Here is a 12,851-nt window from a genome sequence, read left to right as displayed (position 1 = left end):
ATTAATTCATAATATAAAACTCTAAATTTTATATTTGAAAAATATAAATTAGTGGGTTGCCTGGGTGGCTCAGTCGGTTAAGCATCTGACTTTGAAAGCTCAGGTCGTGATCTCACAGTTTATGAGTTTGAGCCCCACGTCAGGCTCTGTGCTGACAGCTCAGAGCCTGGAGCCTGCTTTGGATTCTGTGTCTCCTCTCTCTGCCCGTCCCCTGCTCATGCTGTGTGTGTGTGTGTCTCTCTCTCTCTCAAAAATAAATAAACTTTAAAAAATATATATAAATTGGTTTATATGTTCATAAATTTTAAAGAAAGACTCCTTCAGTCAATGCTGCCTTTCCCGCTTCTGTGGGGTGGTGGTACTGAAAGTTATCTGCGAGCGATTTATCTTCTGCATTATGAACCCACATGGCAGGTTGTCACCATCCACTTGGCATATTACCACGGTGTTTGCTAGAGAAGTTACAGGTTCTTACAGCTACAGCTGCTGAGGAGTGTGCTAACTCTAAGGTTAACCTTTATGCTTGCTGTCTTTAGGATATGGCCACAATGACAGGAACCATCAATAATGTTTTTGGAGGGGAGGAGAGTTACTATAGTGTACTTACAAAACACAGCTGAAAGTTTACGTTTATGGAAAGGACTGTTACCTGCTAAGATTCCAAAGAATTTTGTCATGGAGGTGGGGTAAAAATGAGGAAACACTTACTTAGCTCCCAAGCATGGAGAAAAAACATTGCTTGTCACCAAGCTTATTGGTTTTAAGTGTAATCGTTCCATTTGAAGAGGTTCATGTCCATAAGAAAAGAAAATGTTAAATTATACACACATGAGGAATAGTTTATCTTATATAGATAAGTGACTTTCAAATTAACCAAAGTATACTGAGCGTCTATCATATGTGGGATCCAGAGAAGTCTGTATCTCTATTTTTTTTTTCAGTTTTACAATTAAAGCTATTTGCCAGTCATTTAAAATATTTAATTTTTAACTTATTCAGCATGTGTTTATATGCTGCCTCCCATACATGTCTAGGGGAATGAGGTGGGAAGGCTCAGCTGTGTTTTGTGTAACAGAAGGATCATTAATGGTTGGAGAGCTTCCAAATTGAATCTGACTCAAGTTAAATAGCAACAGTTAATAATAACCAAGAGAGATTAGTTACATGCCAGAAGTCTCTTGAAATAGGCTGTCCTGGGAAAAAGAGAAGTAATTTGATAATATGTAAATCCCATCTTCTTTGGGAATGCTTATTTCTCATTTTCTCAGGACACAGTATAAGAGACAGACTCTGATCACATCTCAGTTCCTGGTATCGTTAGCTCAGATCTTGGGCTGTATATGTGGGTGCCTCATCTACAGTCTTGCCCCTTGGGGCCGTGCTCATGGTGCTTTCCACTGCCTTCCTCTTTCTTCTCCACCTCACTACCCAATTCTAGGTGTTGTGAGAGTCTCAGAATCACTTTTTCTAGGAAACCTTCTGTATTAGGGTTCTCTGGAGAAACAGAATCAATGGGGTATATCTATATCTATATGTATGTATATGTATACACACATATATCCCATATGTATAATTCCTTATTATATATAAGGAATATATAAGGAGTATATTACTCTATATTGTATGTATAATATATAATACGGAATTAGCTCACAGGTCTGCAGTGTAGGCTGGCAGGCTCAAGACCCGGGAGAGCAGATGGTGCAGTTTTGGTCCAAAGACCAGTGGGCAGAGATCCAGGAGAGCCAGTGCTACAGATGAAGTCCAAAGGCAGTATGCCGGAGAATTCTCTCTTGCTCTGGGAGGCTGATCTTTTCATTCTATTCAGGCCTTCGGTTGATTGGATGAAACGCACCCACATTACAGAGGGCAATCCTCTTTACCAAAATGCACCAATTTAAATGTTAACCTCAAGGAAAACACCTTCCATGTTGACCCATAAAATCTGCTGTTACACCTTGCCTCTTCTCAGGCTAGCCCCAGTTTGGGCAGGGGCCCTGGATGCCTGAATTAATGTTGTCAGTGCTGTGCTTGTGCTTTTGAAGAAACCCTTAGCAATAGCTTATTTTATAAAGTTAAGAAATTGTAGTGTTTATGGTTTGAAGTTATACTGAATGTTCTAGATGTGATCTCACTGGCTCATAGCACTTGCCACAAGATTATTCTCTTCTGTGGTCTGGCTGCTATACTTCTGTTAATGTGACCCAAGGTTTTATTCATTTTACCCCATTTTATCACTGTTTGAATTTGTGATTAAACCACTAGTTCTTTTTCTCTATATGAACTGTTGTTAGACCAGTTTGCTTCCTCTCCTTCCTGTCCTGTTTTTCAGTACTTGATGGCATTTAACATTAAGTATACATTTCACATTATAATTCCTATTTTAAAATATTATTATTTAGCCCATCTGGTTGATTTTAGAACCATGGAACCATAGAGGCAAAATGAACATTTTTGTAGCAAAAAACTGGGATCCAAAGTCAATGTTGCATAGATTTTTTTAGCTAATTAGTGCCAAAGCTAAATCAAGGATACATATTTACTGGCGTCTAGTTTAGTGATTCAACAGACATCAAGTACCTGTTATATCTCCAGGTAATGTGTTAAATTTTGGTTAATGTGCTATATTTTGGTTAAAATAATTTTAGAATATATAACAACTTTATAACATAAGTCACTGTCCATTTTAGTTATAGAGAAGGAAATAATGAGGGATCAGTTTTTATTCAAGCCTATGTCTTTGTATAATTCAAAATTCAATCGTTTTGTTATATCTTTGCCTTAGTTGTTAAAATTCTTTTCTTTTTCTTGTTTTCTTTTTATTTATTTATTTTGAGAGAGAGAGAAAGAGAGAGAGAGAACGAGCAGGGGAGGGGCAGAGAGAGGGAGAGACAGAATCCCAAGCAGGCTCCGCACTGTCAGTGAGGAGCCCGATGCGGGGCTTGAACTCATGAACCATGAGATGTTGATCTGAGCTGAGATCAAGACTCAGGCACTTAACTGATTGACCCAGGTGCCCCTGTTGTTAAAATTCTTAAAGCATCCAAGGTAGACATGTTGCTCTACTGTCTGTTACAAGGAGCTGTTTACTTTAATAAGTATGCTTTAGGTATCATTTACTTAACAATAATTTAATCAAATAGAGATCTACCTAGTTGAATTACATTACTTCCCTTCTCTGTCCTTTATTTTTAAAAAACTTTAAGTAGACTGCATGCCCAGCTTGAGGCTTGAATACATGACCCTGAGATCAAGAGCTACATACTCTACTGACTGAGCCAGCCAAGGACACCCCGCCCCCCACCCTGTCTCTTCTTTTTCAATAATGAAATGAGGCTAGTTGGATATGATTGGACAGGAGACATACCTTACCATGACGTTGTGCTTTGCCTTTTTGTTTCCACATCAAATAAGGGTTGACATCTCAAACTGTGAAGAAGTCAAGAGAAACTTGTTTTCAGGTTTATTACTGTTTCTTAAATACTACAAGTGGCAGCAAAATAGCCTTCATTTGAATCAGTACCCTCAGTCGCCCCACACTTTGAAGAATAAGTGCATTTTACTTAAACGTATTGGAGAATTTGAAGTTGAATCTCAATAAGTGTTACTTCCTTTCTCTTTGGTTGTACACAGTGTCCCCAAGAGATGAAAGGCATAACATGGATTTCTTAAAAATGCCATTTAGGTTTTTTTTTTTTTTAATGTTTATTCATTTTTGAGAGAGTGCGAGTGGGGGAGGGGCAGAGAGAGAGGGAGACACAGAATCGGAAGCAGGCTGCACGCTCTGAGCTGTCAGCACAGGGCCTGACGCGGGGCTCGAACTCATGAACTATGAGATCATGACCTGAGCCAAAGTCAGACACTTAACCAACTGAGCCACCCGGGCGCCCCTAGGTTTTTTTAATTTTGCATTTAGTAACTGTAAGCAGTGTGAACACAGCTTAAAATATTTGCTTTTCTTCTGACTAAAACATGGGCAGTTGTATTACTGAGAGCAAATGCTCAGCTTTGAGATCTTAGATCTGAAAAGTCAAAACTGTATTTCTGTTAAACATGTTTTGGTTTAATGATTGACAGCAGGTAGTTGAAGTGCCGTGTGGTGTGAGTTGTGGTAGTTAGTATCCGGGCCCTTCTCCTAATAAGAGGATTTACCAAAGAACCAGAGAGAGGACAATATGCCTTTCTTTGCCCAGTTCCTGCTGAGTCAGACTTGGATGAAGTATGGGGTACAGGCCGTCCATCTCTGGAGCCAGATGAAAACTTTGGGCCTTCATTCCAATTGTCACCCTACCTTTCAACTGGTAGCCACTAGTCTTTGATTAAAAAAAATTTGTTAAGCCCCTTAGAAGGTTTTCTGATGCACATTCCAATCTATCATTATCAAAGATGAGAGGGAATTCATTATGTCAGACCTACTTCAAAAACTAGAAGTTTGGTTTTAAATCACTTTCAAAGAAATCAATAATCCAGGAATGAATGTTTTCATTTTAGCCTACCTATTATGGTTACCAGAACAGGGCGCCTATCTGATAATGAAACTGAGAAACTTTTTCATTCCTGGAATTTCCTGTTGGGAGTGTAGAGTTTTCTAAGCAATATGTACCACTGGCTAGTTACACAATATGTTGGATTTTACTGCCAGCTCTTTGTTTAAAAAGGGCGTGAGAGGTTTGGCCCAACAGGAATGTGAAGTCAAAGTTAACTATGACGTCATCTTACTGCTTGTCACTTGAATGAACCGGATTCGTAAGTAAATACATATATATTAAAATTTTTTATCAGCTCTGATGAATCAGTTATAAAATAATTAGCTTTCCCTAGTACTTCCCTGCATATGATTTGGGGAAACTTTTTCTTTTTCACTCCAGGAACATGTTGAGAGGGGGAAAAAAACGTGGCCCCAAAGTTGCATCCACAGGTTAATGGACATGTAAGGGAGGTTTCTTTGGTGATTGTAGCAGAGAGGAATGTGCACTCATAGAGTATTTACATCCCCAGACGTGGCTGGAAGTTGATTCTTCATAGTCCTGTCCAACTTGCTGAGCTTCAGGCCCCTATTCTCCTGTCTCTATGTGCACAGGTGCTTTGTCTGCCACAAAACATTTCAAGTCCTGTTTAGAATAAGAATCTTACACAGAAAAGTGTCTACAGTCTGTGCTGCTTTTAGAGGTGTATTTAGAGACCATGCTGTAGAGTCTCCTTCAATAACACATCGCCTCATTTAATAATTGTAACCGTCAGGAATTCCTTAGGTTAATACCTAACTTATCTCTATAAGACAGGGTTTCTCAACCCCGGCACTACTGATATTTTGGACTGGAGAATTCTTCTTCTTTTTTTTTTTTTTTAAGTTTATTTATTTATTTTGAGAGAGAGAAAGCAGAGAGAGAGAGGTAGAGAGAGAAAATACCAAGCAGGCTCCACATCGTCAGCACAGAGCCTGATGCGGGTCTGGAGCCCTATGTGGGTCTCAATCCCATGAACTATGAAATCATGACCTCTGAGTCATGCCCTCTGAGTCTGTTGCTCTACTGACTGAACCACCCAGGTGCCCCTGAGCTGGAGAGTTCTATGTTGGGGGTAGGTGGGACTTGGGGGGCTGACCCATACATTGTAGGATGTTTAGGAGTGCCTCTGGTCTCCATTCGCTAGATATGCCCCTGCCCCAGTTAGGACAACTGGAAATGTCTCCAAACATTACCAAGTGTTCCCTGGGGGGACGGGGGGGGGGGGGGGGGGCGGAGAATTTCCCCTGGTTAAGAGCCACTGTCCCGAGGCAAAATAGAATGTTAGAGAAAAGATCTTAGCAATTATCCAGCTCTTATTTTCTCATTTTCCATATGGCTATGATTTACTTAAGATCTCATGACTCCTTAGTCCCAGAGATGACTGGGGTTTCCTGACTTTGCAGTATCTTTTCCTACCATACCCTCCTTCCTTGGTTTGGGTTTAAGATATTCTGACGCCCTGCTTATGGGCTTGTCCAACCACATGGCTTCTGTTAGGGCATAACCACCATTTAGTAACCTGTTCCATACAGTGTGCACAAAATCTGTAGTTACCCTTAAGTATCCGCTTGTACACATTGTTTTAGTTTTTTTCCTCTCAAGCAGCAACCCTGAAACGTGGATTTACAAGTGGTTTATTAGCAAGTGTTCTCAGGAAAACTTGGGAGAGCAGTGGGGAAGGGGACAGGGAACAGAAGGAAAGCAAATGAGGATACAATAGCAGACAGACTTCCAAGGAGGTAGTTTCAGCTCAGTCTGACAGGAGAGCTCTGAAGAGAGTGGATATAGATCTTATCTCAGAATTTTCCAGATCAGGCACAAAAGACCTGGAGTATCTACACTTCCCTCCCCATCAGTCATTGTTTAAGGTGGAGTTTCTTAATCTGGACACCGTTGCCATTTTGGGGCTAGCTCTTTGTTCTTTGTTGCGGGAGTCTGTCCTGTGCACTCTGGGTGTTCAGCGGCTTCCCTGGCTCCTGCCTGCTCGATGCCAGTGATCTCCCAAGCCCTCCCCCACCAGTAATCACAACCAAAAATGCCTCTAGACATTTTCACCCCCGGAGGTCAAAATCCCCCCCAGTTGAGAACCACCGGTTTAACGGTTGCCCCTGGGGAGGTCTGAGTTCCCAGGAACTTCACGTGATCAGACAAAGACACAGGTGGAGGCTGTGGGGTGGGGGGTGGGGGGGGAGCACAGCAGGAGCCAGCGTGCCGGAGAGGTTAGTGAGTCCCAGTGGGTGTGCGTACAGCACTGACATCTCCAGTTACACGTATATGAACTCCGTAAATTTCTCCTCCGCTGCAGGAGCAGTAGGAAGGATCTGATACGAAGGCCCCGTTTTCCTTTAAGGGCACATACTGGAGTGACTCCGACAGGTGTGAGTGGCCTCGCAGCAGGTGCCGGGTCAGCAGTACTAGGATCACCCTGCCATGGCCAGCACACACCCGAGCTGCTCCTCCACCTGGGCTCATCTTAATCTCTGTGGAGTTGCTTTGATCAGAAATATGATCTGAGAAAGAGTGCGATAACTTGGAACCATTCCTGCAAGGTTAGGGTTTCTGGCTTTTGTTTGCTGCACCATCACACAAAATCACCATGTTTTGGCTGTAATCTTGGACCTATTTTCTTATTTCCCTTCCTCCTGGTCATCTATTCATTTCTTCAGCAAGTGTTTCTTGAGTGCCTAATACATGCCCAGTACTTTGCTAGGAATACAAGAGGAGACAAAAGACATATGGTCCCTGCTTCAGTCTGGTAGAGGGGAAAGATAGGAAATAAGTTGTGGTTCCAAGAGCAGGCTTGTCTGAAGATGGCCATGAGGCCTCACTCTTGGTTTTCTAGCCAATGAGAACTGGGGGCTCCTCTTCTCCCGGTAGGAGGGCTGTGCACAATTCTTACAGAGCTGGTGGCTTTGTCTTCCCCGTGGAAGTGATTGCAACTTTGCAGGGAAGCTGGCTGCCATAGTCCGACTGCCTGGCACCAGGTGGTTTGCTCATTCCTCTAATGTGAAGGCTCTATAAACAGGGGCTCATTGTCTTCCTATGAGAAGCAAAGCACAGTAGTATGGCGGTTCCTGTAGGAAGAGGGTAAGATACTCATATCTTCTAAACACTGAGAAAGTTAATCCTGTGAAGACCTAGGGGAAGAACCTTCTAGGCAGAATATGGAAAATTTTTGAGGTGGAGAAGAGCTTGATATGTTTGAGGAATTCGAAGAAGGCCAATTTGGGTGCACAGAGCATGGTGATTGAGGGAGGGAAGGAAGGAAGAGGCATGAAACAAAAGTGGAGTTCAAAATACAGGTGGAATCCGGTCATAATAAACAGCCTCATTGGCCATGGTTAGGAAACCAAGTGGAAAGTGGAAAGGGGTGGAGAGAGAACTGAGATCAACTTTGGAGGCACAATCAGCTGGACTAGTTGGCCAACAGGATGGAAAGGAGAGAGGGAGAGTCCAGGATGATTCCTGAACATTTGACCCATGCTGTTAGAGGTGCTAAGACCAGGGTGGGGGGAAAATGCTGGGAGGAGCAGGTTTGTAGGACAGGATGCAAACTGCCATTTTTGTTATGTCATGTTTAAAATGTGAACCATCTGTGTAGAGATCGAAGTGGGCAGCTGAATACATACCAGTTAGAAGTTCAGAGACAAGGTATAGGCTAGAAATGTAAATTTGGGGGTCATCAGCATACATGTGATATTCCCGACCAGGTTTGCCAAAGGAATGAGTGCAGACAGAGAGGAGTACCAGGGACTAGTACTGAGGTTCTCCAGTATGGAGAGGACACAGAGATGAGGAGGAACCAGGAAAAGATACTCAGATGACGGGCTATCTCCAGTGCCTTTGGTTAACGTAAAAAACATTACAACTGGGCGTTGGAAGGAGAAAAGGAACACCATGAACCATTCTTTCTGTTCAGTCTTGGAACCACAAGGAAAGTTCTAGATCATGAACACCTCCTTGGGTGATAGAATTGTACATGTTATCCAGTTATATAGGGTCATCCAAATGATGCAGAAAATGATTCCGTTTTTCAACATTTTCATAGAAATGAAAATACAACGTTTGAGAATTCTCAGAAACCTTCCCCATGCCTTCAGGATGAGTTTTGCACTTCTCCTATGTACCCATCACACATATCCTTATCACCACATTGATATGCAGGATGGTAAGATGGGAAGAACCATCATGAGTTCACATGCTGTTCCTTCTGCCCTCCGCACCCACCCCGTAAGTGTACAACTCTGAATACCAAAGGCCCTTCTCAGCTTTTAGTTTGGGTGTCATCTTAAGAGGTATTCCCTCAAGGGAACATAACCCCTACACCCTATTCTCTATTATAGCCTACAACTACTCATGATCTCTTATTAATGTATTCAATCCTTTGCTAATTTTTGTCTGTCTCCTCCACTGGGTTATAAATTCCATGAATGCAAAGACATGGCAGGCAGTATGCTATCCCAGTCTGCACATACGTAATAAATATTTTTTGAATGAATGAGTAGTGATTATGAAAATTTTTTGAAAATTAACAATAAGCAGTGATGTAAAGAGTTCCTTTTCCTTTCTCTTGCTACACAAATGTCTGTATCTTACCATTCGTAATTTTTTTTCACTATTACTTTTTGGTGTCTAGGTATGTGACAATGCCTGCCCCCACACCCAACTTTTCTCCATTTCTGTTAATTTCTTGAGCTTTACACTATGTCTGCCTACTCTTCTGCGTACCGCTATGTCTGCTTTTCACCACCTGTAGGTCTGTGCTCACTCTTCACCTTTTAAAATAATCTTGCCCTTTAATAACCATATTCTTCCAGCCTCCTTCTTGCCTGACCTCAGCTTGCTGCTTTGTTTGTACTTCTGGTGCTTACGTCCAACCTGTCCACCTTATTCCGTATCACTGGCTCCATATCGGCTTCCGGTTTACAGGTACATTTCTGGGCCTATGCTCTTGTTGGGAGCCCCCAGGCATCGCACTGATTTGAAGACCTTAGGGAGGGGGACTTGAGAGCTGGGCCCCGCAGTGACTGGTGATGGGATAATCAGCTGTTACTTGGCTGGTATGCCTGTGCTCTTCCACAGATAATTTACCCCTGCTTTTCTTGGAGGCATAAGACTTTGGCACAAACAGAAGGATTTGCCCTGGAACTTCTCCACTCTATGGATGTCTGCCTAAGGTTTTTCATTTTCAGAGGCCTTCAGCTGTGATTTTTCCAATAAGATCTCTTGCTTGAATTATGTTTCTGCCTCAGTACAATCTTAGTTATTTAAAAAATCTTAAATAAAACAATCTGCCTTAGTTATGGTCTTATCCTGTTGGTTTTTACTTTTTACCATAATGGTCTGATACTATTTTTAAAGTTTCTGCCTGTAGTAGACATTGTCAAATACGTGGTGTTGCCCAGAACCCTCTGTTCCTGTGTTTGGGGTGTCCTTACGTAGGAGTCTTGGTGTGAAATGGAACCCAAATCCCACATAGTTGGTATCTCAGCCTTCACCTTGGGCCCATGCATATGACCTAGGTGTGATCAGTCAGGCACATGGACTTTGAAACCGGAGCCTGTGTGGATAAGAAGCAGGGCAGTGGTGAATCTCAGCAACATCCAGTTTTAGAGGAAGTACCTTGTGTCCAGTTCCAGTGAAGGTTGTGTGGTAAACAGTAGGTGGTCAGTGGTTTGGGCTGTAGCTACAGCCATGTGCTCATGGATTCTTCTATGGCATGATATTTGGCTGTGATCTTGGCTCCTGTGAGCCTTTCCAGCAATTATGCAGGGCCAACAATGTCCTTTCAATTGACTCCTATTTAGAAATCAGCCATAGTTACATCTAAGAATTCTACCTATTTTCTTTACTGATTTCTCTTTATATCATTCCTTCTTGTACCTCTGATCATCTTTCTGGGGTCCTTTTCTTTCTTGAAGTGCATACTTTAAATTTTTTTAATGTTTATTTTTGAGAGACAGAGAACAGAGCTTGAGCAGGGGAAGGGCAGACAGAGAGGGAGACACAGAATCTGAAGCAGTCCAGGCTCTGAGCTGTCAGCACAGAGCCCGACACAGAGCTCAAAGTCACGAACCACAAGATCATGACATGAGCCAAAGTTGGATGCTCAACGGACTGAGCCACCTAGGTGCCCCATGAAGTGCATACTTTAAAAGTTCCCTTAGTGTGGAGTTCCTGATGGTACAATTGACTTGAGCAATACAGGAATTGGGGGCACTGATCCACTGTGCAGTTGGAAGTTTGTGTATAACTTTTACCTCCCCCACAACTTAACTACTAATAGCCTACTGCTGGAACGGATGCCTAACTGATAATATAAACAGTTGAATAACATACATTTTGTATGTTTGTATGTATTCTATACCATATTCTTAGTAAGTTAGAGAAAAGAAATGTTACCAAGAAAATTATAAGAGAAAAAACATTTATAATATTGTACTGTATAAAAAGAATCCCCATAGGGGCGCCTGGGTTACTCAGTCAGTTAAGCGTCTGACTTCAGCTCAGGTCATGATCTCGTGGTTCTTGAGTTCGAACCCCACATCGGGCTCTGTGCTGACAGCTCAGAGCCTGGAGCCTGCTTCACATTCTGTGTTTCCCTTTCTCTCTGCCCCTTCCCCACTTGTGCGCGCGCTCTCTCTCTGTCTCAAAAATAAGTATTAAAAAAAAAAAGAAAGAATCCCTGTATAGGTGGACCTGTGCAATTTAAACCCATATTGTTCAATGTCAACCGTTAAGTGCTGTTTTTATCTACAAATGACTATTTTGCTCTCATCCTTGAAAGATAGTTTTTCTGGGTATTTTTCTCAACACTTTGAAGGTATTTTTCTGTGGGGGGCCGGGCCCCGGTGCCAGGCTGAGACCGGGTCGAGCAATGTTCCCTGTTGACTTAGCCAACCCGGTGGTTCCCCCTCCCATTCCCCCACTCTCAAGGGCATACAAAAGCCTTGTCAAGGCTGAGAAAGTTAATTCCTGAAGCCTGTGGTCTGCAGGTGTTGGCAGTAATGCTACCTCCCTTTTTCTACCCCGAGTCAGATAGAAACAAACACGGGAATTGTGTTTTGCTAGCAATCTTATCAACAAGGTCTTGTTGTGACCCGTCTAGAAAATGCACAAGAAACACAGAACAAAATGTTTTGGTTGGCAGCGATTATGTGAAACCTGTTTATTCTTAGAATGGCCCGACCCATAAGAGTCTGGATATAAAAGGTTGTGTACAGCAACAATAAAGCCGTCACTTGGGCCATCAGCCCAGGGGACCCTCCTGTTCCCAAACTTTCTCTTCTCTTTTTTTTCTTGCATTCCCCTACCCTCAGGACCCTGACCTCGGTGTTTGTCGTGCCGGTCGCGACATTTTTCCATGGCCTCCTGGCCTTAATTATCACTAAAAAAAGTCAGTTGTCTTTCTAATGGTTTCTTTGTAGGTGGTCTCTTTTTTCACCTCCTTTTGCATTCTTCTTTTTAAGAACTGAAGATCAAACTGAGAAGGTCTAGAAATTACTAGAAATCTATTTCCCAGAAAATTTCCTAATAGTCATCCTGTTTTAGTCTGAATATCAACTCTAAGAGCCAAAAAATCCTTCCCCATCTATAAAATTGGTTCAGTTTTTCTTTCACTGTGATTCTGTCACTTCTTCTCCCTCATACCTTCTTTGAATTCCATTTTTTAGGGTTTATTGTAACCCTCAGAAGTTTTACACTACCACCACTGTCCCACATAGCTGCTGACTCTCCATCAAGCCCTTCCCCTCTCTTAGAGTCTAGATTTAAAATCAGTAAGCAAAAATTATGGAAACAGTCCAAGTGTCCATCATCTGATGAGCGGGTAAAGAAGATGTGGTATATATACACAATGGAATATTACTCAGCTATAAAAAGAGAATGAAATCTTGCCATTTTTAGTGATACAGATGGAGCTAGAGAGTATAATGCTAAGTGAAGTAACTCCATCAGAGAAAGACAAATACCATATGATTTCACTCCTACGTGAAATTTAAGAAACAAAAAACAGATGACCAAAGGAAAAACAAATAGAGAAAGAGACAAAAGTTCAGATCTCTTCACTATAGAGAACAAACTTCTGGTTACCAGAATGGAGGTGAGTTAGGGGGATGGGTTAAATAGGAGATGGGGATTAAGGAGGGCACTTGTGATGAGCATGGGACGTTGTATGGAAGTGTTGAATTACTATTTGTACACCTGAAACTAATGTTACACTTTATGTTAACTGACTGGAATTTAAATAAGAAATTAAAAAATAATAAAATAGAATCAGTAGGTGAGGATGTAATGAACTGAGGTAAACCGAGCACATCCAAGTTGAATGATGTTACCAGATCA

This window comes from Panthera pardus, unplaced genomic scaffold (assembly GCF_024362965.1).
Source record: "Panthera pardus isolate Hobbes unplaced genomic scaffold, ASM2436296v1 HiC_scaffold_24, whole genome shotgun sequence".
Classification (NCBI taxonomy): Eukaryota; Metazoa; Chordata; class Mammalia; order Carnivora; family Felidae; genus Panthera; species Panthera pardus.
Note: the sequence above shows the minus strand (reverse complement) of the source record.